The following is a 27,719-nucleotide window of genomic DNA, read 5'->3' on the forward strand; positions in this document are numbered from 1 at the left end:
TGATCAATTACTGGGGCGGGGGGGGCGGCCCGCGGCGGGGCAGGGGGGCGGGGGGCACGACCCTGCAGATACCCCAGGTACCCCGGAGTCGGAGCAGCACCGACTTCCAGACCTAGTGCGCCTGTTCAAGGTGCTCCGCGGAAAGCCTTCCCCCAGATGCAAGGAGATGGGCTCCGTGAGCCTGCTCTTTTCTACCTGGACTATGTTCCCGGACAGCTTCTTAGCAATCACAGATCTTTCTGACTCTTTCTAATTCAACACTGTGCAGACCCTTTCTCCAGAAATAGGGTTGAGTTCAGAAGAGCTGGAAACACACGTAAAGGTTACGTCAATCCTAAAGCTGGACGCTTTTCCCATTTTAGAGGGCTACTTTCTCGTTTTATGGTTACTGCTTTCCTGTTAGTTTTCCTTAAAAAACAATTATTTTTTTTTTTAAATGGTGTTACTTCTGGAAAATCCGAGAATGAGGTGGGGGTGGGGGTGGGAGTGTATAACCAGGTTAGGGTTGAAACACACCTGACTCACGAGTATACTCTCTGCAAGGGGCCTCCCTGCCTCACTGCGCTAGGACACGAAACACAGACTGCCTACTTACCTGACTTCGCTGCGCGAACATGGGCAGCCGTACCTCTCTGTGCCTTGGTTTCTCACTTGAAAGAGGGGAAGAACGAGTATTTACCTAATGATATTGAGGAACGGCACATACTAAACATCTTATAAGTATTTTTGATTATTGATGTTGTTATAATAACAATTGTTATTAGACTAGGAGCACCTTGAATAGGAGCACTAGGTCTAATTCTCCAGGGTGTGGTCCCCAGCACATAGTCGGTGCTCAATAAATATTGAGTGGGTGGTTGAATGAAGGAATAACTGGAAAACTATTTAAATGAGGAAGCAGCAGTGAGAATAAGAATGCAAACTATAGTCCCACTGAGTGTAGGTTGGGAACTTCCTAGATCTTTCTGGATATTCATTGATGCTTGTATGTCCAGTGCAAAAGAAGTATGTGTAAATAGGAACAGGGCACAATGGTGAGACTCCATGTTTTTATTTAAATGTTTATTTATTTATTAATTTATTTATTTAATGGGAGGTAGGGACGGGCAGAGGGAGAGAGAGAATCTCAAGCAGACTCTGCACTGATCATGACCCTGAGATCATGACCTGAGACGAAACCAAGAGTCGGACCCTTAACTGACTGAACCACTCAGGCGCCCCATGAGACTCCGTGTTTTATGTCTGTTGATGTAGGTATTACAAGAATGTATTAATTTGTATATTGGACGCAGAAAAGCGGTGGTGTCTGTCCAGCTGCAGAGAGACGTGGCAACTGTTGGAGAGTCCGGAGACAGAACAGAGATCCCAGGAACCCTGAAGGGGATTCTGGGAGCCACAGCTACTGAGAGCTGCAGGTGCTGTAACTGAAGCTACCGCTACTGGTCAGGCTGCCACCAGAAGAGCTGCCTCAGAAAGAAGGCGAAAACCACCGAGGGCCAGGGGAGAAACTGCTGAGATGCTTTCCCTGGGACAGCCTTGCCAAGAGCCACCATGGGTCCCACATCGGGAGCCACACACCCAGTGACAGGGAGACCGCTGTGCTTCTCGCTCCAGGAGTCTCTGGATCCTTGACTTTCTGGTAGAGGGTAGGGACTGTGAGTGTTCCAGTGTCTTCCCCTAAAGAAAGAGACTGGTGGGCAGTGGGCCAGCCCAGTCACACAGAGCTTAGGTTCTTGGTGAAGGATGTGGGTCCATGTCCCTACTCTTTTTTTTTTTTTTTTAAGATTTTTTATTTATTTATTTAACAGAGAGAGAGAGAGAGAGAGAGAGCATAAGTAGGTAGAGGGCAGACAGAGGGAGAGGGAGAAGCAGGCGCTCCGCCGAGCAGGGAGTCCGATGCAGGGCTCGATCCCAGGACCCTGGGATCATGACCTGAGCCGAAGGCAGCCGCTTGACCAACTGAGCTACCCAGGCGCCCCTCCATGTCCTTACTTTTGTACCCCATGGTAGGTGAAGGAAATCTCCTGATTACCAATCACCATTTAATCCCTTACTTGTTTGTGGTTTTTTTTTCTCCTTAGGAATTAAAATGATGGTACTACAAATCAGGAAAATTTGTTATAAGATATATATTCCTTTTTTTGCCAGAAGCTCTCTCTGTAAGCATGGGCAAGTTACCTAACTTGGCCTTCTTCTACCGTGGTTTTTCCCATCTATGAGGTCAGGCTCCCTTCCCATTAAATATGGATGGTGTTGATCTCTACCTGCTGACTCTCCCCTTTGTGTTGGTGTTTTATATTCATGGAAGCCCAGCAAGGAACAAAATATAGAATTCAGCACAGAGCTTCTGTTCATTGGGCTTTCATTCAAAATTCAACAGGTAGATAGAACTCCCGCATAAGAAAGGGATGAGGTGGCTCAGGGGAGGCAAGTAATGGCATACAATAATGATGCTTGGATGTGGGCTGCCAAGGACTCTGAGGGCCAAAGGATGATCTTTTCAAAGAAAGATAGTCTGGGGGCGCCTGTGTGGCTCAGTCGTTAAGCGTCAGCCTTCGCCTCAGGTCACGATCTTGGGGTCCTGGGATCAAGTCCTGCATCGGGCTCCCTGCTCAGCGGGGAGCCTGCTTCTCCCTCTCCCACTCCCCCTGCTTGTGTTCCCTCTCTCACTGTGTCTCTCTCTGTCAAATAAATAAATTAAATTTAAGAAAAAAAGAAAGAAAGAGAGTCTGAAGATGTGAACAGTGTGTACCAAGGTCACGCTAAGTGAGTTTTGCAGCCCCCAAAGTCAGGGGCGGGTGAGCTAAGCAAACACAATCAATACTCATTTGCCTGGAACCAGACGGGTATTTTTGTGCTCATCTTTAGGAGATGGGGACGAATGGGCATGATACAACTGCATCTAGCTAATTTATCCAAAAAGCAACTAAACCAACAGCATAATATCAAGTACTTCATGTGCAAAGATGATGCTAAGTCCTGTTAGAAACTACAAAGGTACTAAGCAAGATCCCCACCCTCAAAGAGTTGACCAGATTGTTGATGAAACAGACCTACTAAAAATAAAAGATGGAATTAAACAATCGAATCACATAGCTGTTAAGGACTGGTATCCACTAAAAGGACTGAAGGATCTACAGGCAGGAAGACCTGATGGGGTACTTGGAAGGTTTTGTAGCAAGCTGGAGTTTTGGCCGGATCTTGCAGACTGGGTTGAATCTGGGTCAGTGGAGAGGAAGAAGAAAAGCGGGGGTGTGTGGGAGCCAGCTGACACCGTCTTGTGAGATCTGGTGGTTACCTTTTTCAGGAATATTGTTAAATGCAGCCATTTGTTAAATGCAGCCATTACTAAAAATTAAATTATAAAACCTTAAATAAAGTACACCCTTTAGATTAATTTATATTTATAATATATTACTTAATATTATAATAGATAATATAGAATTAATATATAATTGAACATTATCTAAATAAACACTCAGAACTCATTGCTTCTTCATTATTTTACTGCCTTTTACTGTAATCTATGCTCTTCAGGATATTTACATCTATGGTATCTATATGGTTGACATACCATATAATAATACACAGCATTAATATATATTATACACATAATATATATATTATATAATGTGCTACTGCACAGCTCTTCCAAATTTCTTCCATGCTGGGAGCATTTACAGTGCAGAAATCTGCCCATATTATGAATCAGGGCTTGATCTATTGCTTTTTTGGTTGTTTAGACTTAAGAAAGTAATGGAAAAATCTTAATAATGCAGATTCAACTTTAAAATATATCATATTGGGGGGGCTCCTGGCTGGCTCAGTTGGAAGAGCAAGCAACTCTAGGCCTTGGGGTTGTGAATTTGAGCCCTGTGCTGGGTGTAGCGATTACTTAAAAATAAAATCTTAAAAAAAATCATGTTGGTAGTTGGCACCAAAAACTTGAAGAAATCTTCTAGCACTTGAAAATTGTTATGTGATTCAGCAAAGTCCCTCAAGCCATTGATGAACAGTAATGTCCTAAAACACTTATTTATGTAAAAAAAAATATGTCAACCAATACTCACAGCAGAACTAGAGTGAGAAAGCCAGTTATGAAACATTCACCAGCACACCACTGGAGGAAGGCCACTTCATAAAGAAGTAACAGCATGTGCAAAATGGCAGAAGCTGAAACACTCATAGTGAAGGGGATAGTGTGGTGTGGTAGGAATAATGTGATGACCTATAGTCCTGGGTTCAAATCCCAGTTCTGCTATTTACTAACTGGGCGAACTTAGGGGGACTGCATAACATTACTGAGCCTAGTGTTGTCACATGTAAGATAGATGATAAAGACAACCATACCATGCTGTTAGGAGAATTAGGAAGAATATAGTTTTAAATGCCTCAGACAGTGCCTGGGGTGTCTGGGTGGCTCCGTCGGTTAAGCGTCCGCCTTCGGCTCAGGTCATGATCTCAGGGTCCTGGGATCAAGTCCCACATCGGGCTCCCTGCTCAGTGGGGAGCCTGCATCTCCCTTTCCCTCTGCCCCTCCCCCCACTTGTGCTCTCTCTCTCAAATAAATAAATAAAATCTTTAAAATAACAAAAAATAGGGCACCTGGGTGGCTCAGTCGGTTAGGCGACTGCCTTCGGCTCAGGTCACGATCCCAGGGTCCTGGGATCGAATCCCACATAGGGCTCCCCACTCTGTGGGGAGCCTGCTTCTCCCTCTCCCACTCCCCCTGCTTGTGTTCCCTCTCTCTCTGTCTCTCTCTCTGTCAAATAAATAAATAAAATCTTTAAAAAAATAAAATAAAAAATAAAAAAATAAAATAAAATAAAATAACAAAAAATAAAATAAATGCCTCAGTGGCTGATGCATATCACATACCCAATACAGATACTAATTTATAGTACAGTCTTGTAAAACCCACAGAAAATAGTTTGAGAAATGGATTTATTTAAGGGTTGGGTGGAAGCATCATGTCTTGATTTCCAGGCAAGGAATGTGGAATTTACTATATAAACATGGGTGGGTCCCTGAAGGTTTCCGAACAGGACAGAAGGGACGTGAAATGCACCACGGGACAATGGAGATGGCAGTCGTTTATGTCCCAACCCTTCCTTCTACATGGACATCTAGTGCAGTGCTGAACTATAATTTTGGTATTAGTATACCTCAGAATGCTCTAATTCTTTAGAAATGTATAATGTATATCTAGTAGCTATTGTAATGCCCAGTGAAGCAAGAACACCGGACCCACCCTCCCTATTTGTCCTCCCTGTCAGTCTTTCACTGGATTGCCAAAACCCGTGGTTCTACTTCCTTAACCTCTATCTATTTGCTCCAAACCTTCCCCATGGTCTTGCCTTAAGTCAGTGGTTCACAGCCTTGACCTCACACTGGAATCACCGAGAGAGCATTAATAAAACTGAGCCAGTGTCTGAGTTCTGCTTCCAAAGACTGCGGTTTAGTTGGTCTGAGGTGGGGTTTGAACACGGATATTTTGTTTTTGTTTTTTTTGAACACGGATATTTTGAAAGCTCCCAAGGACTCTACCACGCACCCATGCCTTAGTCTATGCTCTGATTGTTTCTCATCTGAATCACTGCATGAGACATCTGCCTGGGCCTCCTGCCTCCAGTGTTGACTTCTTCAAATCCCTTCTTCAACCTGCTTTCAGAATGATCCCTCAAAAACACTCATCATGCCACTCTTGCCTGAAAACTCTCCAGTATCTCCTCAGTTCCTACCCAATGAGCCCAAGCTCATTGACACCAACCTTCTTTAACAACACACACACACAAGCTCTAGTGAAAGGGTTATGACAACTCCAAGGGATAAAATTTGAACCAAAGTGATCTAGCCTGGGAAAGATGTTGCAAATTCAGATGTTTAAAGATATTTCCTAAACACTTTGTTCAAATATCCAGCCCCATGTAACTGCTGTGCCATGCTGAATGCCACAGAGAGTTGGGGGAGGGGGGAACAAGTCCAAGCACAGAAGTAGCACTCAGCCCCTGGGTTCCATGGCACAGTGTGGGGAGATGGGAAGCAAGGATAGCTCAGCAGAGCCCAGGAGAGCCTGCTCAGTTCAACTTCTGACTCCCAACACGTTATCTGATTTCCCTCCTGTTATGGACTGATTTGTGCCCCTCCCCCAACTTCAGATGTTGAAGTCTAAACCCCCCAGGACCTCAGAATATAACCTCATTTTTGAGATAAGATCTTTTGAGAGATAATCCAGTTAAAATGAGATCATTAGGGTGGGTGCTAATTCAGTATGATGGGTATCTTTATAGAAAGGGGACACCTGACGACAGGCGCGCAAACAGGAGACACCGTGTGAAGATAGAGGCAGAGATCGGGGTGATGGTTCGACAAGACAAAGAATGCCAGACACTGCAGCAAACCACCAGAAGTTAGAGGACAGGCCGGGAACAGATTCTCCCTCAAATCCCTCAGAAGGAGCCAACCCTGCCAACCCCTCCATCTTGGACTTTGACCCCCAGGACTCAGAGACAATAAATTTCTGTTGTTCAAACCACCCAATTTGTGGTATTTTGTGGTGGCCAACCAAGCAAAGTAATACAACTCCCAAGTCAGCTTCTTGATCTACCCCTGCCTATCTCTCCAGCCACATCCACCTCTCACCCCCAGGCTTCATAACGCAGCCATATCAATTGACTTCAAGTTCTCCGGATGTAGCATGTTCCGTGCCTCTGGGCCTGTGCCCATGCTGCATCCTCTACCTGGAGTGCCCACTCCCAGCCCCCTCCAGCTGCAGGGTACCCAGGAGTCCTGGAATGCTCAGCTCAACCCTCCCTTCTTCCGTTTCCCTGGTCACTAAGCTCTTCTCCCTGCCAGCCAAACTTCCACAGAATTAGCCACTCGTCCACTACTGCTGTTTGGACCCAACATCCGTCCCCACGGCCTCAGCTCCGTCTCTTCCTCCAGCCACTGCTGCAGCTACTAGCGTCAACCCCACGTCAACCAGCTGCACACAGGCGTGATCTGACTGCCCCTCTCCTCGGCCCATGCTGCTTGGCCCAGGCCTTCTCTGATGCCAAGAATGGAAACCCACAGAAACCAACTAGACACACGCATGGGCCAAATGGAAGAAATACAGGGGAGGTGAACACTCTCGGGCTACCCAAGGATAAAGTTGCCCTTTCATCCCCTGTGCAGGACGTTCTGACTCACTTTTCATCAAGGTCCTTAGAAATCCCAGTGAACTGAGCACCAGTGGCTGTCACACTGGCCCACTCCGCAAGCATCCTTGCACACTGGCTTTCTCTCCTTCCCTGTTTCACTCCCTTGGTCCCTCCCTTTCTACTGCTCCCTTGAATTATTTCCAAATAAAATGCCTACAGGCATGTGTCTATCTCAGGCTCCATGTTCTGAGAAAGTCTAAGACATTGTGTTTATTTTGTATTGGATTAAACCCATGAAACTGCCAATATTTGACCATTCTTGGCCTATAAAAATAGCAATTTCATATGGTCTGACTAGTGACTGTTCATTTGTATTTATGTCTTTTCCAACAGAATAGAAACTTCTTGAGGTCAGGGGCAGTATCATGCATTTCTCATCCCCAACATCAACTACTGTGGCTGATACCCAGTGGTCCCTTGATAAATGTTGAATGAGTATGTAGTGATCTTCTTGATGTAGGTAAGGAAAAGATTAAGGGAAGGATTCTTCCTTAAGTTGACCTCTACCTCACATTTTACATCAAATTAAATCAATATGAATGAAAGATTTAAATATAAAAAAGAAACAATTTTTTTAAATACTAAGAAAAAATGTATAGCCTAGTGGTGGAAACAGTTATTCAAACCAAAATTCCAAGGCAGAGTGGGAAGGGCTCCACTAACAGAAGTACAGAGTGCTAGAAATGCATCTAAGTCAAGCTTGGGGTTCCCAAGGAAGAGACCTCTAACCTGAGCTCTGAAAGACAAGTAGAAATTAGCCAGGGCAAGGGCCGTGAGAAGGGTGTTCCAGGCATAGGGAAGAGCCCGGGTCCCCTGGAAAAAATGAAAGCAATGGTCTTGAAGCTCTCCCTATAGATACTAACTGATCCATGGGAATTAAAATACCTTGCTTTGGGGAAGGGATGCCAAGTCTCTTACAAACAGCAGCTGTCTCAACATCACTCATCATCAGGAAATACAAATCAAAACCACAAAGACATACCATCTCACACCTGTCAGAAGGGCTAAAATTAACAACACAAGAAATAACAGGTGTTGGCGAGGATACAAAAAAGGGGTATTCTCTTGCACTGTTGGTGGGAATGCAAGCTGGCGCAGCCACTGTGGAAAACAGTATGGAGGATCCTCAAAATGTTAAAAATAGAACTACCCTATGATCCAACAATTGCACTACTAGATATTTACCCAAAAGATGGAAAAAAAATACAGAGGTGCCTGGGTGGCTCAGTCAGTTAAGCATCAGCCTTTTGCTCAGGTCATGATCCCAGGGTCCTGGGATCGAGTCCCACATCGGGCTCCCTGCTCAGCGGGGAGCCTGCTTCTCCCTCTCCCTCTGCCCCTCCCGCTGCTTGTACTCTCTTGCACTCTCTCTCTGTCAAACAAACAAATAATTTTTTTAAAAGATTTAAAAAAATACAGATTCAAAAGGATACGTGCACCCCAATGTTTATAGCAGCATTATCAACAATAGCCAAACTATGGAGAGAGCCCAAGTGTCCATCAACTGATGAATGGATAAAGAAGGAGATTTGTATATACACAAATATATATATACATATATATATATGAATAATATTACTCAGCCTTCAAAAAGAATGAAATCTTGCCATTTGCAATGACAGGATGGAGCTAAAGGTATTATGCTAAGTGAAATAAGTCAGTCAGAGAAAGACAGATACCATATGATCTCACTCATATGTAGAACTTAAAAAAGAAAACAGATGAACATACGGGAAGGGGGAAAAGAAAAAAGGAGAGAGGGAAACAAGCCATAAGAGACTCTTAATGATAAAGAACAAACCGAGGGTTTCTGGAGGGAGGTGGGTGGGAGATGGGCTAGAGGGGTGATGGGTACTAAGGAGGGCACTTGTTGTGATGAGCACTGGGTGTTATATGGAAGTGATGAATCACTGAATCCCACTCCAGAAATCAATATTGCACTATATGCTAACTACCTAAAATTTAAATTTAAAAAAATATGCATTTATTAAGTAAATAAATAATAAATTAAAAATTAAAATAAAGCCAAAACAAAAACCAGCAGCTGTTTTCTTGGGGCAGGAGCTCAGAGTTAGACTCAGAATTAGTCCATGCTCTCTTGATGGGGGTGGACTGGGATCCCCATGTGAGGTAAATGGTTGCTGGATGCCCAGGGTTATTGTAATCTCAGTCCACACACTGGCCCTGGCTGTGACAAGTAACAGGAAAACTGGCCTGGCCCACACGTGAAGGGGCATCCTGACTCCACGGTTGGACCCTGCACCAAATATACATTTATAAACACTCTCCATTCTCTTTTGAGGTCTTGACAGAGAACTGCTTGCTTGGTAAGTCACCCCACTGTGGATGACACCCCAGGAGCTATTCAATCACATGACCCAGCATGGCTGACAAACCGGATCTCACACGGAGCCACATAACAGGGAATAAAGCAGGTTCACTCTTTATTTTTCAGTCTAGAATTAAGCTAATTAGAGACTCTGGGCACTACGTTTTATGGTCTGTGATAATCAAAATCTTTCCCCTACATAAAATCCAGTGTTTATATCATGTTTACCCTAATGGATTGTTCTACACAATAAAAAGATGGTTCTTTACAACTTGATAACTGAAGATAACTTTTAAAATTTTCCTGTTCTGGGGTGCCTGGGTGGCTCAGTCGTTTAAGCGTCTGCCTTCAGCTCAGGTCATGATCCCAGGGTCCTAGGATTGAGCCCTGCATCGGGCTCCCCGCTCAGCTGGAAGCCTGCTTCTCATTCTCCCACTCCCCCTGCTTGTGTTCCTGCTCTCACTATCTCTCTCTCTGTCAAATAAATAAATAAAATCTTTAAAAAAATTTTTTTTAATTTTTCCTGTTCCAAGAACCAGGCAAATTGAATCAATTTATTTCATTTTATAATAATAATAATGCAGGGTTTCACCATATATCTTTAAAATCCACCTTAAGTAATAAAGTATGTTTTTGCCATGAAATCCTTCAAAACAAGACAAAGTGAAGTGACTAAACACTATGACATTCTCAAGAGGACCAATGAGTATACACCATGTCCCGTTCAAGAACAGGAGTAATTGAATACGAGTCCCGATAAGAGATTTTATGGGAAGCTCCTCATTTGTCATTTGTAATAATGAGGAAAAGTCACTTAGCTTCAGAAACTTGGTCTGTCACTAGAGGGTAGGCATAAAAATGCCCATGGTTTTTAAACCATCTATTTCAAAACACCTGTCTTCGGTCACTTATCTACTTTTTTCCGACATCTGATAGGATAAATTGGAAGAAACTGATCAAATAACATTATCAGTAATATGCCCAGGAAATGTCTATAGTCATATATTCCCCAAGTTACAGCTGTGCATTATTTATGACTTGTGTCAAAAATGCCTTGGGACTTTTGCTTCTCAATTCCACAGCAGTTTATTGCCCCAAAATTGTGCCCCTGTTTTACACCAAGATCCACAGCAATAAAGCAAGAAATCAGAAAAATCAGCATTTGATATCCACAGCTTAGCATTCTCTGCGACCTGGTACAACCGGAAGATCACAGAAAGGGTCTCAGTGACCTTGCAGTAGCTGCAAATCACTGTGATCTGAATTATAATGGTCTCTTTTCCAATAATACATTACAGACTCTGTGTACTTAGGCGTCCTCAGGATTTCTCAGTAGGAACCAAAAATGTCCCGGCACACACCGCATTTTTCTTATCACACAGCTTCCATCAATGCATCCATGACCTTTTTTTTTTTCCATGATCTCTTTAAAGCACAATAAAGGGCACACCTATGCATTGTGCCCACATTTACCCACAAGTGCTCAGATAGATACATAAGCCAATAAATCCTAAATAACTAAATAAAAGAACTAAAATTCTTATGCAAGGGGTGAATGCATGGCTGCTCATGTTCAAGATCTGTCCTAATAGAAACCGAGTGAGAAACCAAACAAAAGCAAGCTGGTGGAGGTCAGCTGTGAAGGTCAGGGAGATGAAGGGGCTGCCACGGCAGCCGGTAGCAGACAGCACCAAAAGGAGACCCACTGAGACCCTTGGCATTAGCTGAGAATGAGTCCCCGGACCATCAGGGGTCCCCATATTCAAGCAAGTCTCTATAGGATAGGATTCCTCCATAAAAAGCAATAAAATACCAATAGAATAGCAATGCCCTTTCAGACCCACGTAAAGAACAACAAAGCCACACTGAAATGTCAATGCCCATTGCCGGGAGTCCTGCTGGGGAGCTAGCCAGACCCCAGGGTTCCCATCCTCCACCCTGCCCCCCCGAAAACACAGGCCTTCCCCCCAGCTTTCTCACAGCCTGAATGATTCACTCACAGCAAGAACAAGTCAAATTTGTCCCTCAGGACGAGGACAAAGTATTAGATGCCACGATTATAAAAATGATGGCAAACAGGTACTGGGTGCCAGGTGGATACCAGGCACTGTGCTAAGGGTTGTCCACATTGGAGCTCATTTCATCTGCACTTGAACCGAATGAGACACATGCTATTATGATCCCACTCTCACAGACGAGAATCCTACGTTTAACGAATCAGACACTTCAGCGAGAGTCTGTACTGTTCACGTGCATGTTCTCACCTCTTTGAACCCCCCCATCTTTGCCCCACCATCCAGCGAGGTGCCTCCCCTGGAAACACACTTGTACCACCTGATTCTGTCAGTTGAGCCAGTCAAAATCCCAAATTCGACCTGAGAGCAAGGGAGGCTCGAAGCTGGTTGCTGAGTCTTAGCCGCAGACCAAAAAGAGAAGCCGCGAACTCCCACTGCCGAGGTCCAGGCAGCCCTGGGGCCCATGAGGGATCCTCCAGCAAGCTCGCTCTTTCCTCATCTAGATTGGGTTTCTTCTGTTCCTTGCTGTGACCTCCCTGCCTTGATGGTGGGAGACCAGAAAGCGCTCTGGACCCCAAGGAAGACCTTACCCCTGGCACCTGGGCGCCTTCATCAGCTGGAGCCAAGAGGGAGCCTCCGAACTCCGCAGGCCCCAGCAGCACCCACAGCCCTCCTGTCCCCTGCCAAGATTCCCACCCTGGCTACCACCCTCTGCCTTGGGACCACAGGTCCTTTCTCCTGCTACAGCAGCCATCACAAGAAGCCCAGGGCCCCAAAGCATCTGGAATTGCCTTTTCGGATCCTGTCACCCACCATCACTCACCCCCCACCTCTGAACTCTCTACTCTACCTGCTGGGTCACATAACAGTCCTCAGCGAAATCTCTGCTGTTCTCAGCCTCCTCCAGGACCATTTCCTTTACCTCTTGCTCTGATTAAAACCTGAGGAGACTACTTCTCCTGCAGCCCTTTCAAGTGGTGGCCATTTTCTCCCTCACACCCTGTAAGCCCCTGGACTGGAGACTGGAGATGGGGTAGCTGTCCTGTGATCCTCACTGCCCCTTCCAGCCCTTTCTTCTTCCTACGTTTTCCAACCTCGGCTTCGATCTTATGCCATCACACTGTTCCCACCAACTACCCCTCCAGGTTACAGTCATCTACCGAGCCCCAACATCACCCCTCATTCCTCTAAGATTTTTGCTCTTGACTCACTGTTGCTGTCTCCAACAGAACTCTCCTCGGGCGCCTGGGTGGCTCAGTTGGTTAAGCGACTGCCTTCGGCTCAGGTCATGATCCTGGAGTCCCTGGATCGAGTCCCGCATCGGGGTCCCTGCTTGGCGAGGAGCCTGCTTCTCCCTCTAACCCTCCCCCCTCTCATGTACTCTCTCTCTCTCATTCTCTCATTCTCGCTCTCTCAAATAAATAAATAAATCTTTAAAAAAAAAAAAGAACTCTCCTCAAAATCCTTGGTGATTTTAATATCCTCAAGGGCAATCTTACCAATAGGCTGCCTCTTCACGTCCTAAAGCTCTTGTCCTCCACCCTACCTCAGCCACTCCTTCGGATGGTCATACCCTGGACCTTGTCATTTCCAGTAATGGCATCCCCTCCATGACACTGATTTCAAGTATTTCATTCATATATCCACTGCTTTTTTAATATCCCCACTTGTCTAACGGCCATCTCAAACTTGGCAACCCCATCCTTCCGGGCATGTGAACCATTTTTCTCATACCCCACATCCAGTCTGTCAAGAAATCTCGGTGAATCTACTTTCAAAATATTTCCAGAATCCAGGGTACCTGGGTGGCTCAGTCCATTAAGCATCTGAATCTTGATTTCCACTCAGGTCTTGATCTCAGGGTCGTGAGATCAAGCCCCGCATCAGGCTCTGAGCTGAGCATGGAGCCTGCTTCAGATTCTCTTTCCCCTTCTCCCTCTGCCCCTCCCTCCCACTCACACTTGCTCTCTCACACACTCTCTCCCTCTCTCTCAAAAAAAATATATATATATATTTCCAGAGTCCAACCACATGTCACCAACTGACCATAACTGCCCTGCAGTCACCACTCACCACTACCATCTCACCCAGATTTTGGCAGCAGCCTCCCAAGTGGTCCCACTGCTCTACCCTTGGTCACTCTCCTCACCCTGTCTCTTTTCAACACAGTGGTACCCAAAGTGGACCATTTAAAACATACATCAGAGCAGCTCTTTCTGCCCACGGGTCCTGTCCCCATGCTTTAATAAAACCACCATTTTGCACCAAAAACAAAAAACAAAAAAAATCCAACAACAACAACCACATAATCAGGTTGTGGCCTTCTCTCCTCAAAAGCTCTCCACTGGCTTTCTGTCATATTAAAAGTAAAAACCAAAGTCTTTACAGTAACTTCAAAGACCTGAGGTGCGCCCCAGCACCTCAGACCTCCTTCCCAGCTGTACCCCTTTGTTTATTCCGCTCCAGTCTCTCTGACCTCCTTGCTATTTCTTCAACATACCAGACCTCCTTCTGCCTCGCTCTTCCTCTCACCTCAAGGGAGAATGTTTTCTTGTGGGTGGTCTTACCTTACTCTCCTCCCTCCTTCTGGTCCTTACTCAGATCACCTTCTCATCAAGGGCTTCCTGAACCACCCAACTTGAAATTGCAACTCCTCCACACCCTCTCTCCCCACCCTGTCCCCTTTTCTTGACTTTTTTCCCTTCATGACACTTACTGTCGTCTTCATGCTATAAACCTTACTTCTTTCTTTAGTGTCTGCCGCCACCTGATGGAACACCAACTCCACCAAGGCACGGGGTTTTGTGTTTGTTTTTGCTAAGTCTCCAACACGTAGGACCGTGGCACATAGTAAGTACTCAATAAACATTTTCGAATCAGCGAACGAATAAATGAGAACAAACAGATTTAGGCAGATGAGGCAATTTCTCAAAGGCCATACAGCAATAAGTGGAGGAACGAGGACCTGAGTACGTAATTACCCAAGGCCAGGGGCTCTGCACTAATGGACCACCCGGTCTCACATAACGGATGCTCGGGCTAGCTCACAATCGCAAATGTTAGATCCTCACATGACAAGTTTGCTGTGCCCCTGTTTTAAAGATTAAGGATAAATAGGAGACTGCTTGGCCTTGTTTAAATCAGGGCAAACTTTGTAAAAGGCCAGATAATAAATATTTCAGTCCTTCCGGCTACTCAGTCTCTCTCAACTGCTCATCTCTGCTATTGTAACATAAAAGCAGACTCAGACAATATACAGATGAAGACGTATAGCTGTGCTCCAATAAAACTCTATTTACAAAAAAAGAAAACAGATAACAGACTAGATTTGACCCATGGGCCATAATTTGCTAACCGTGGTTCAAATCTGTAAAAATGCAATTAGGCTGAATGTGTCCTTGTGTTCCAAGTCCTAGGCAATTACAGGAAGCAGTGGCATAAAGTGAAAAGTGCATCGACTTTGACTGAAGCCAGTTCTGGGTTCAAATTCCAGCCCTGCCACGTGCTGGCTGTGACATGGACCAACTACGAAAGCCCTTTGAAATTCACAGTGTTCATCTGTCAACAGGGACAAATCACCTTTATCTGGTAGGGCTGGGATGAGGCATAAATGAAATGATGCACGTACAAAAGCCACTAAATCGTACGTCGTAGTTGCTCAGTAGGGACTGTTAGGATGAGCAGGTGGCTCCTCTCAGCCCCGCTAGACTGCACGTCCCCTGGGGCCCAGGCATTGCGCTGTTTTCATTTTGAGTTCCCCTTAGCACCTACCTAATTCTGGCCTGTAGATGTGGATGTCAGTACCGAGCGTTTGGTGGTAGACAATGAAAGGACACGTCACTTTACCTAATGCCTGGCAAACTTCTGAAGCCAAGAAGTATCAGAGACTTTAAGAGTTTTAGAAGAGTTTAAACCCATGAGAATGAGGGGCATGGTAGCTGTGAAGTTATGATTTTTTTTTTAAGATTTTAATTAGTTATTAATGAGAGACAGAGAGAGAGGCAGAGGGAGAAGCAGGCTCCCCACTGAGCAGAGAGCCCGACGCAGGACTCGATCCCAGGACCCCGGGATCAGGACCTGAGCCGAAGGCAGATCCTCAACCGACTGAGCCACCCAGGCGCCCCAATGCTGATGATAACAGTCTCAGGGGAGTATTAAACCCGTGCAGTTTCGTCCTTGTATTAGCTAGTCATCAGCTCTTCTGCTGTAGATCCTGGAGACTGCCTTACACTTGACAACATTCTACCCCCCGTGGCCTTGCTGCACACCCTAGAGGCTGGAAAACAAGACTCTTCCCCTGGTCCCCTTAGATCTCAGGGTCCTCCTGTTACCTGGCTTCCACCAAGCAGACACACCCCAGGAGAGGTGCAAAGCCTCACTGGCAGAACACAGGGCCCGGGTTTGGGGGCGTGCTGCCGGCTGAGGCCGGGTGGCCCTGCACTGAGGCAGGGTTTCCTGATCTCCCAGCAGAGGCAGCAGCACCCTTGGCAGGCTAATTCTGCAGTGTTGTTCTGGGAGTCACTTCTGGCAGCTCAACCTGGAGCCTCCTCCTTTAGCCTGTCCCACAAAATGTCTCCAGTCTGGGAGTGCCTGGGTGGCTCGGTGGTTAAGCGTCTGCCTTCGGCTCAGGTCATGGTCCCAGGGTCCTGGGATCGAGCCCCACATCGGGCTCCCTGCTCCGCGGGGAGTCTGCTTCTCCCTCTCCTTCTGCACCCCGCCCTCCCCCCACTCGTGCTCTCTCTCAAATAAATAAATAAATACTAAAAAAAAATAATGGGTTTTGGGGCGCCTGGGTGGCTCAGTCGTTGGGCGTCTGCCTTCCGCTCAGGTCATGATCTCAGTGTCCTGGGATCGAGCCCCGCATCGGGCTCCCTGCTCAGCGGGGAGCCTGCTTCTCCCTCCCCTACTCCCCCTGCTTGTGTTCCCTCTCTTGCTGTGTCTCTCTCTGTCAAATAAATAAATAAAATCTTTTAAAAAAAAAAAGTCTGTTTATGTTAAAACCAACCCACCACCAACTGGAACGGCCACTGCTTCTTCAAGGGGAGCCTAGCTAGCCAATTCAGAGCAAGTTTCTTTCACAGTGTAGAATGCGCTTGAGATAGGACCCCAGACTGGTTCCTATTAAACGGGAAGAAAAGGAGGCAGGTTTTTCCTTCCCAACAAGTGGGTATGGGAAGAAGGACAGAGGGAGGAGAGAGGCGGATGGGGAGGCACGTGCATTCTAAGCACCTTTCTCTGGGGCAGCGTGCGGAGGGAGAGGCATAGTGGACAGAGAGCAGTCCTGGCAAAGCAGGGGAACCTTCAGGAGCTCTGTGGGGGGGCAGAGCCCTGGCAGCCTGCCTCCACATCGACTCTGGGTGATCACAGAGCTGGCTCCCCTGTGGCCTAAGGTTTTCAGAAATGTCCACACACCTGTGGGAGAAGGTGAGATGCAATGAACAAACTGGAGAACAATATGCAGGGCACTCTAATTTTTGTATTTAAAAATGGGCCCTGGGGCACCTGGGTGGCTCAGTCATTAAGCGTCTGCCTTCGGCTCAGGTCATGATCCCAGGGTCCTGGGATCAAGTCCCACATCCAGCTCCCTGCTCGGCGGGAAGCCTGCTTCTGCCTCTCCCACTCCCCCTGCTTGCGTTCCCTCTCTCACTGTGTCTCTCTCTATCAAATAAATGAATAAAATCTTTAAAATAAATAAATAAAAATGGGCCCTCCATCATGTATGTGTGGGCAGATCTTTCGTTGTGCAAAAAAAAAAAAAAAAAGTCTGATATTACATGGCAAACTGTGAGCCATGGTTACTTCCCACAGGAATGAGAGGGAGTCAGAGGGGAAGAAACTTCACTTTTGCACTTATGATGTTCAGTATTCTGCAAGTTTTCAAAAGTGAACAAGGACTTCTTTTGTAATTACAAAAAAACTGCTTGCCTCCTCTTCATTCACAGCTACTAGCCACATGGAAAGAGCCACGTGTGGGGCAGTAACGTCAGGAATGGTCACATGTGATCTGCTCAAGAAGCTTTCCATTCAAACTTGGCTGTTACACGGACACATGAATATTCTAAAAGTTTCCCTCTGCTGTTTCTGAGAAAACATATTGCTGACATCAGAATGATAAAGTGGGCAGTGGTTCTCAAACTGGAGCAAACATCAGAATCACCTGCTGGGCTTGTTAAAACACCGCAACCCCGGAGTTCCTATTTCAGTGCACCTGGGTTCAAGTGCATGCATCTGCGCTTGTACAGGTTCCCAGGAGGTGATGGGGGGCGACACGCTGAGACCCTCTGCTCGAGACCCTGACTTCTCAGTGTAGTCCCAGAACCAGCAGCAGCAGCTCCAGGGACCCTGGGAGGAACAGAGAGCCTCAGACTTTGTCCCAGACCTCCTGAGGCAGAAGCCGCGTGCTCCCAAGAGCCGAGTGTGGTTCCCATGCACGTGGCAGCTGGAGAGACATCCAGAGCCCTCAGCCCCAACACTTCAAGATGCTCCCCATGCACGCGCCATCCAGGAGCTGCCCCTCCACGCCCTGGCCCTGTAGTGCTGAGGCAGGTCAGTGCCCTCTTGGTGGCCTTGGGCACAGGGGACAGAAGGAAGGAGATCGCATCCGTGACGGGAGTGACCTCAGCCACAGCCTCTCAGGGTCATGTAGCAGGAAAACTCTTTTCTCCCCTCAGGCACGTTTCTGCAGCTGTGTGGAGCTGTCTTCCCCACACAGCAGTGCTCAGAGTTACATCCTCCTGGCCACACAGAGAAGCAGAGGGCTGGACCCCATTCTGGGTGGAGCCCCCCAACAACTCTACCCGGGAGGGGTTCCTTCCTAGAAATGTTCAGTCTGCAAAGCTGTGCAAACAGAATACAAGCCAGCCAAACTGGAGACCTTCTGGACATTTTAGAGACAAAGACCAGTGTGATTTCCACCACTTAATTTCATCCCAGAGCCCATATGACAAGATGAATTATTCGGGCTACGTGCCAAATGCAGTCTCATTGCCTTCCGGTGCTCAAGAGGCCACACCTGGATCTTCACCACCATCTGACGAGACCAACCAGCCTCCGCACCTACACGCTCCGTCCCTACAGTCCAGCGAGACCCCCGGGAGAGTACGCGCCACCCTATTAGCCCTTCCCACCGCGGGGAGTGCCCAGGACAGAGGACCCCATGCCCGCGCACAGGAGAGCAGCGCATCGAACAGGAGTTCCTTCCCTAGAAGAGGAACCGGGACAGGAAAATGGACCTTACAAACAAACACGCTGACAGGGTTTCAGCCCATTAGAAGGGCTGTTTTTCTCTATTAATCTACAAAGATGTGTTTCTCCATAATCCTTTGAAAGTATCAACACGAGGGTGCCTGGCTGGCTCAGTCGGGTGGAGCAGGTGACTCTTGATCTCGGGGTTGTGGGTTCAGTCCCATCCCACAAAGAAATGAGTGGTGTTGACTGGTCTCTGAAACACAGTGTCAAGAAATGGATGATATGCTGAATGTTTGAACTAAAGTCAACTTCACAATCGGGAAACAAAACAATAATATCCAAGTGAATAAGCAGGTATAATCCTTTCATAAGTTGTTCTAATTGTGGTTTAAAAAAAAATCCTACCCCGTATGAACACTAACACTTGTGAGGAGTTTACTGTGCCGGACAGCAAGCTCGACCACCCTGCTTTTCACACCCCCCTCTGCAGCAGGGCTGATCTCACTCACAGTACTTCTCACATCCAATGCGTGGGCTTTTTCTGCCCCGACAGCCAGTTCTCCAACACTCCAGCACCAACTGGTAGATGCCCCACAAATCAGCTCAACTCTGACACGGACTACTGGAAGTTAACATCAGACCCCACAGGTGTAAGGGCTCTGTCCCATAAGACTGCAGGTCGCAAGTACTGGGCACCCAGGGTACCCACTCTCTCTCTGACACAGCTGCAAAGTTGAGGGTTCCCACACCACCTCATTTCAGGTTCAGTCATTTGCTGAACAGCTCACAGAGCTCAGGAAGACACTTTATTTAGTATTACCAATTTATTACAAAGGATACAAATGAACAGCCAGGATGAAGAATCCAAACCCTATAGTTTAGATATTTTTATGGGGGGTTCATTACATAGGTATGACTAAATCATTGGCACTGGTGACTGAACTCAACCCCCAGCCCCTCTCCCTGCCCAGAGGTCGGGAGGGTAAAATCTCCAACCCTCTATTCAAGATTTGGTCTTTCTGGAGACTGGCCCCCATCCTGAAACTACCTAAGGGCCCATGAAGAGTCATCCCATTAGAATAAAAGATGCTTGAACACTCTTTTTTTTTTTTTTTTGGTAGTTATGCATACTTTACTGATTGGAGAAATAAAGCTCAGAGAGGTTAAGTAATTTGCCCAAGGTCACACAGTTGCTGGAGTCTGGATTTGAACTCAACTTTGTCTCATCTCAAAGTCAGCAAGTGCTCACAGGCACTATGCAGTCCAGCCTCTTTTTCTCCTTGTCCAAGGGCCAACGCTTGAACACTCTTATCACTCCAGAAAACACAAGGGTTTTAGGAGCTCTGTGCCAGGAACCTGGGACAAAGACTGAATAGTTTTCTATGATATCGCAAATGGCTATCATTCTCTTCTTTGTACGTATGGGAAATCTAAAACTCAGAGAGGTTCATTAACTTGCAAAAAGTCATACAGCTAGGAACCTGGGTAGGCTGCTTTGAGCCTATATGCTTAATCATTAGTCTATACCACCTTCCAACCGTAGGGCCTAATGAGGCACCTCCCTTGAGAAAAAAACAAACACAATGATGGCAAGAATATCCAAATGCTTCTGAAAATATTGGAGGTGTCACATTGCCTTTGAGTAAAGGTAACCCATGAGTAACAATGACGACATATACCCATGTTGTGGCATGTTCTGGAGGTCCAGACGGCTCACGTACTGTTTGAATAAACAGGGAGGCAGTCACTCCCAACACTAGAAGGGAAAGCAAAACTCTGCCTCAGCTGGAGACCAGGCCATCATGGCTGCCGGCTGCAGAAACACTGCACTTGGTCATGGCCCAAGTGTTAGTGCTGACTGCTCTGCCATGTTCATCAGCCCAGCCTGAAAGCACAAGGAGACTTTCTGCTTCTCAGTCTTTCTACCTGTGGTACTCATTCCTCACCGTCAGAACGACAGAATGCCTTGTGTCATGTTGGGGGAAAAACAGCACACACAAAACAGGCCAAGCCTGAGGGGAGCTCGGCTTCACCTACAAGTGTGAGGCGAGATAAAGAACTCTGCTTACATTAGTTTCCAAAGGGAAAAGGCAGTTGGTTTTTATTATAAAACCAAAGAATGATTTAACGTGTGTTGGAGAGTTGGCAACTTCACCACAGAGAGAATCATCTTTTTGTAAATGCTAACCCTCAAAACTTTAAGTCAGTCATAATTCAATGGTGGGGGTAGGAAGGGGGAATGGGATCAATGCCATTCATGTATAAAGTGCAGAAAACACCCAAACTCATAAGCGTACAAGAGAAAGAGAAGGGTAGGGGAAGTGCAAGTGGGAGTATTATTAGAAAGAAAAGCCAGGTCAGTGTTTAACACTGGCCACAGGGCACCTGGCTGGCTCAGCTGGTAGAGCATGCAACTCTTGATCTCACGGTTGTGAGTTCGAGCCCCACAATGGGTGTAGAGATTACTTAAAAATAAAATCTTAAAATAAAAAATAAATAAAACTGGCCTCAAAGCAATTCATATAAAGCACATTAAACAGAAATGGACTCAGATGTCTTGTTGAGAAAAACAGAAGAAACTGGAATTATGAACTGATTATGAGTGGTCATAATGATAAATACCATTTATAAAGAACCTACTAATCTCCAAACAAGATAGATATTATTCCTATTTTAGAAATGGGGAACCTGAGGCTTAAAGAAGTTGAATAAGTTTCAACAGATGCTACAGATGATAAAAAGCAGAGCCTTGATCCAAAGCAAGGTGGAGCTGAATCCAAAACCCATCAATTATTTCAGACTACATTGAAAATGGCTACAAATTTTTTAAGATTACAAATTGGAAAGTGGAATCCAATTTGAGGTATGCCTAGAAGGACCTGGAGCAACTGCTGTTGGTGACCTATCCATCTTTTCCCCCTTCCCTCCTTCCTGTTCAAACCTCAATTATGTTATATACTTAATCATCCAATTTCCAGCTCCTAAGGGAGAGTCCTGATTGAAATAAGAGAATCCTTGATGGATGTTCTCCCAGCCATTGTTACTGGTCTGTGAGTGAGCGCATGACCTTAGACAACCCAGTTATACTGAAGGGAAGGGGCTATATTCAATATAAGGGAGATACTTTTCTCTTTCCTCAAGAAAAAATAAGGAAGTGTGTTGTCCTTTGGCTAACTGGCAGCCATATTGTAGCCATGAAGAAAACCAGGTGAAGACAAAGCCAGGACCCCACAAATGGCATTGTAGCAAGATGGGGGAAAAAACCAGGTCTGTGCAAAAAAAATCCATTGAGCTGCTGACTTAACAAATTTTTGAAACTGTCATACTTCTGAACTTCCTATTATGTGAAATAAAATGTGCCTTTATTTTTAACTAATTTGATGCACAGTTTCTGTCACTGGCATATAAAAGCATCCTAACAGGTATTGGCTCCCTGCCCCAATCATCTTTTTTAAAGCTTACCAAGTAGCCATGTTCCACAATTAGAGATTTAGTCCTTTGAATATTTGTGTTCCTTAATTGGTAATAGGTAAATATATAATCTTAGGGAAGGGACTTTTTTTCTTTTTCTTTTTTTAGATTTTATGTATTTATTTGAGAGAGAGAGAGTACAAACAGGGGGAGCAGGAGGGAGGGGGAGAAGCAGACTCCTTGCTGATGCAGGACTCGATCTCAGGACCTGAGCCAAAGGCAGACGCTTAACTTCCTGAGCCACCCAGGAGCCCCAGGACTATTTTTCTTAGTACTGCACAAAAGGAAATGATTTACAAAGGGAAATATTAATACATTTATCTACATAGAAAGTTAAAACTTTTTAATAAGAGATACCACAAATAAACCTTAAAGGGAAACAACAAACTGAAGAACGATTTTTCTGCATACAACACAGAGTTAATATCCCTTCTATATAAAAAGTTCTGCAAATAGATGAAAACCTCAAGAGAAAATATGCAAAAGCTATGAACAAGCAATGGCCATTCCATATATGTTTAATGTTCAATTTTACTTGTAATCAAGGGAATACAAATTAAAATATAATAGTATGTTCATCTACCAGATCTGAATTGGCTATTTTCCCTTAAGAAGGACTACCTCATTAAGGAAAGGACTACCTTAGGATGGTGCCTACCAGCTGAGGTTCCCGAGCTCACTCATGCTGCAGCAGACTAGCCTGGGCTGGTTATCAGGGCGGAGGCAGGGGTGGAGAGAGAGTGGAAACACATGGGCTTCTTGGGGCCCCATCTCAGAACTGGCACGTCATCACTTCCACTGCCTTCTATTAGGCAAAACACATCACAAGGCCAGGAAAGAGTGCGGGGAAACTGACATTGCCTCTTGATGGGGGATTTGCAAAATCATACTACAAAGGTTCTGAATACACAGGGAGATGGAGATGGAGAATTGGGCCAGTTTTCAATCTGTCACAAGCATGTGCTACATTATCCCAATTATGTTGTAAAAAAATTAAGTGTATCTATAATAGAGTATATATAATATGTTTTTTGTTTGTGATATGTGGATAGATAGACCGTCCACAGAAACCTACTCTCTATTGCACAAGCACCACACAGAAGAGAATATAGAAATGGCCAGTAAGACTATGAAAAGATGCTCAATAGCCCTAGTCGCCATGGAAATGAAAATTCAAGCCATGATGAGACACCATTACCTACCCACTGGCATGGAGAATTAAAAGGAACAAAGTTTTAAAACCTGACAACACCACAGATTAGTGAGGTGTGGAGTTGCTGGGACTCATACACCACCGGTAGGAATATAAATGGGTAGAGAACCACAATGGGAATTGTCCGTATCAACTCGAATGAACACAGTCACCCCTGCGGGGCCCAGCAATTCCACTCCTAGATATATCCCAAAAGCAATGCACATATGCATGTGAAAGATGTTTAAGAATATTCATAGAAGTATATTCATAGTAGCCAAAATCAACCCAAATGTTCATCAACAAGAGAATGAATAAATTGTGAGGGGTTTTTTCCCCACAAAATGGAACACCATACAGTGACATGAGATGAAATGAAAAGGCAGGGAGAAGAACAAACACTACCAGCAATAACATGGATAACGCTAACAGACCTACCGTTAAAGAGATGAAACCAGACCCCCAAAAAGCATTTACCTTACAGTGCCGTGGACCGTGGGTAAAACTAACCTGTGGCCACAGAAATCAGAGGACTAGTTAGTCACCTTTGACAACAGGGTGATCCGGCCGTGACACGAGGTGCTGCTAACGCACTAGCCTTGATCGGGGTTGGGACTTTACCCCGGAAGACTGCACGCTGTACACTTAAAACTTGGGTATTTTGCTGTGTGTATGTTATACTTTAGTCACACCATTTACAGACGGAGAGTAAAATTTAGATTCGTTTGAAACGTTCGCTATTAAAAGGCACACGCCTCCCCGGGGAGAGCTCTCCGGTTAGCCCATCACCGAGCGCCCCCCACCCGCTCCCCCCCGGAAGAGGGTCCGGCGGGCGCGGGCCGAGCCAGGTGAGAGGCTGCGGGACTGGCAGGTCCGAGAGGCCGGGCCTCGCCGAGCAGCCGGCCGGCGGGAAGGGAGCCCGCAGGCAGTCAGCGCCGCCCAGCGGCCCAGCGACGCGCGGCGTCCGCCGCAGGCCCTGGCGTGGAGCCAAACCAGCTCGGCGCCCTTGGCCGTGAGGCGGCCCTCCGCGACCCCGCCCCTCCGCGCCCGGCTCCCCGGCTCGGACTGAGCGCGCCGCTTTCGGGCTCTTCCGGCCTTCCTCCGGCACCGCACGCCGCAGGGCGGAGCCCCCGCCGCCTGGTTCAGCGAGAGGCCCTGCAGAAATGTCACAGGTGAGCCCAGCTGAAAGAGCTTTCCTAGAGCTCTCGTCCACTTCCCCTCTCCTCTTCAGCTTCCCGGGCGGATGCCTCTCGCTCAACACATTTGTAGGATTTTCTCACCGATAAAAGGGAGATCCGTGGTCCTTGGGCTTGGGCTGCCTAAGGGTCACTGGGGACAAGCTGCCAGGATCGAAGGAAGGATATAAATAAAAAGACAGAGTTCCTTTAGGACTCTGCGTTCAGGCCGATGATTGATTCATATCATTGCCTTTCCGTAACAGCTGGGGAAATTTATCCAGACTTTGCTCAAGAATTTTAAAATGTGCTGCAGTTTGCCCCAGAGGGATCTTAAAATACCTATGATTTTAACCAGCATAGTGTTTGAGTGTGTCTGGTCTCTGTCAACATAGGTTAATAATAAATTTGATTTACTAAATATAGCAAAGTAGGGCACTGTTGTCTGCAAATATCGCTCACAATAATCAAAGGAACACTCTACCTCTGAAAAGAATAATACATTATATGTTAGTTAATTGAATTTAAATTAAAAAATTAAATTAAAAAATAATAATCGGGGCGCCTGGGTGGCTCAGTTGGTTAAGCGACTGTCTTCGGCTCAGGTCATGATCCTGGAGTCCCTGGATCGAGTCCCGCATCGGGCTCCCTGCTGGGCAGGGAGCCTGCTTCTCCCTCTGACCCTCCCCCCTCTCATGTGCTCTCTCTCTCTCTCTCTCATTCTGTCTCAAATAAATAAATAAAATCTTTAAAAAATATATTTAAAAAAAAAAATAATCTAAGGAACATAGAAAATGATATGAAACTAATTTTCAAGGTAGAAAATCAAATACTGTGCCTTTTCTGGACTGATTAAGGCTGTTGCAGAAGAACAACACTGGTTTGCTTTTTAGCCACAAGAACCTATTCTCCTTGTAGCTGTGCATGAGTAAGTCCTGGGAAATGTAAATAAAATCAGGAACCATTTGGCAAGTAGAAACTTGAGAGTCATTTTGACCTCGTGTCACACACCATGTAAGCCAACCAATGCCCCAGCTAAATCCTAACACAAATAGACAGGGGAATGCACGTATTTTTTATAGGCCAAAGTCAGAGAAACTTCCAAGAAATGTTCTCTGATGGGTCTACTCACCTCCTGACACAATGCCATGACTACCCGCATAACAAAGGAAGGACCATGGTTGGGATGTCCTGTTACCCTCACTTATAATCCTGAGAGATCCCATGTCCCAAACAGGCAGCATGACCAACCCCCTTGGCCCCCCAGATAACCTCAAAGATACTAAATTCCAGATTCCATCTACCAGTTCAAGGAAAACGTATATTCTCCTTCCATCCAATGATACCTGTGTTTATCAAGGGCTGTAACTGGGCCCAAAGCCAGACTGAGCAGGTTTGTTGAATGGAGATAACCTAATACAACTGCTGGACATGAAAAGAAAACAGGAAAGACACACAAAACCCACTGAGCAGATGTCTGAGGAGTCCAATCCTACTCTAATTTTCATAAGATGATTAAGTCTCAAGAGCGCACAGCAGTTACAGACCTGCTGCTTGAATCTTCGTTCACTCGCTCATCACTGTGCCCGGACCATCAGCTGTGAGGGGAACACAGTGATCAGTAACTGGACACGTTTCCCGGCTGTGAGGGGATCAAAGTGTAGAGGGAAGACCTGTGTGTGAACATCCGTATAAAAACGGGTCGGACAAGCAAGTGTGTATGTGCTGCAGAGGAATGAACACGGTGCTGGACTCACCTCGCTAAGGGCCTCCGACAAGTGCAGCCAGTGGGTGCTCAAAGGTGGCAGACCCTAAACCCTGCGGCCTGGAAATGCCACCTTATAAGGAAGACGGGCCTTTGCAGATGGGATTGAGTTAAGGATCTGGACTTGGGGGATCATCCTGGATGATCCTAACGGGCCAAAACCCTGATCACAAGCATCCTTACAAGAAGGGGCAGAGGGAGATTTGGCACAGACACACGGAAGAGAAGGCCATGTGAGGACAGAAGAGATTGGATGATGCAGCCACAAGCCTGGAATGGCAAGAGCCACCAGAAGTTGGAAAAGTGAAGAAACAGTTCTCCCCCAGAGCCTCCAAAGGGAGTGTGGCCCTGCCAACACCTTGATTGGGACTCTGGCCTCCAGACCCAGGAGGCAACACAGTTCTGTTGTTTTAAGCCACTAAGTTTGTGTCAGTTTGTTCAGCAGAAACAGGAAACTAACATACCAAGAATTGGGAAAGACTTCAGAGGGGAAAAAAATGCATGCGCTGAGTCATAGAGGGTGTGGAGATGCAAGGGGAGAAGTCACAGTTGCTCGTGGCTGGTGTGTAAAATGCAAAATGGCGGGGTGAGAACAGCCTCGGGCTGGATTATGGAGGGCCCCTATGTTTCTGTTAAAATTTTACCTTGACATTTATTCATGGTAAATGAGGGGGAGCTCTTGCAGGGTTTTAAGCCATTTACATTTTAAATTTACTCTTTAGAAAGGTCTCTCTGTCCACACTGTGGAGACCTTCCCTCACCACCCCCACATCCAGGGTACTAGGAAATCCTATGGGCTCTATATTCTAGAAGCATCGACATTCTTACTTCGCTCCCTGCAGCCACTGCTACCATTTTGATCCAAATCCCTGTGTTCACTTCTAGATTTTGAAATAGCCTCCTGGCTTCTCAATCTTTCTCTCCCTCTGTCTCTCCCTCTCTCTCTGTCTCTCTCTCTATATATATATATATATGCATGAATATAATATATATATTTTATATATATATTGGTAAAATTGAATAATCTTTGACCCAGTAACTCATTCAAGCTCATTCAGTAAATCTATATTAAAGAGATAGAGCTGGGCGCCTGGGTGGCTCAGTTGGTTAAGCGTCTGCCTTCGGCTCAGGTCATGATCCCAGGGTCCTGGGAGCAAGTCCAGCATCGGGCTTCCTGCTCAGTGGGGAGTCTGCTTCTCCCTCTGCCACTCCCTCTCACCCCTCCCCTGCTCATGGTCGCTCTTTCTCTCTCTCTCTCACAAAAATAAATATAAAAAAAAAAGAGAGCTGTGGGAAAAGCTACACTAGGTGGATGTTACATACAGATACACCAATATTATTGATAAAGATAGAGATATACACTTGTGGGACAATTATGTAGA

The 27,719-nt window shown here is 46.0% G+C and overlaps 1 long non-coding RNA gene across 9 annotated transcripts in view; it reads right to left on the bottom strand.

The window, feature by feature from the left end:
* The window catches only part of LOC115940666 (uncharacterized), a 138,215-nt gene extending 113,928 nt beyond the window's left edge, over positions 1 to 24,287 (bottom strand). For all 9 annotated transcript variants that reach the window (XR_004075397.2, XR_014146746.1, XR_014146744.1 and 6 more), the window contains exon 1: positions 23,943 to 24,287. This is a non-coding gene — a long non-coding RNA (uncharacterized LOC115940666). The remainder of the gene's footprint in view (positions 1 to 23,942) is intronic.
* Between the last annotated feature and the right edge of the window lie 3,432 nt (positions 24,288 to 27,719).

This window comes from Leptonychotes weddellii, chromosome 7 (genome assembly GCF_054177405.1).
Source record: "Leptonychotes weddellii isolate Sample4059 chromosome 7, ASM5417740v2, whole genome shotgun sequence".
NCBI lineage: Eukaryota > Metazoa > Chordata > Mammalia > Carnivora > Phocidae > Leptonychotes > Leptonychotes weddellii.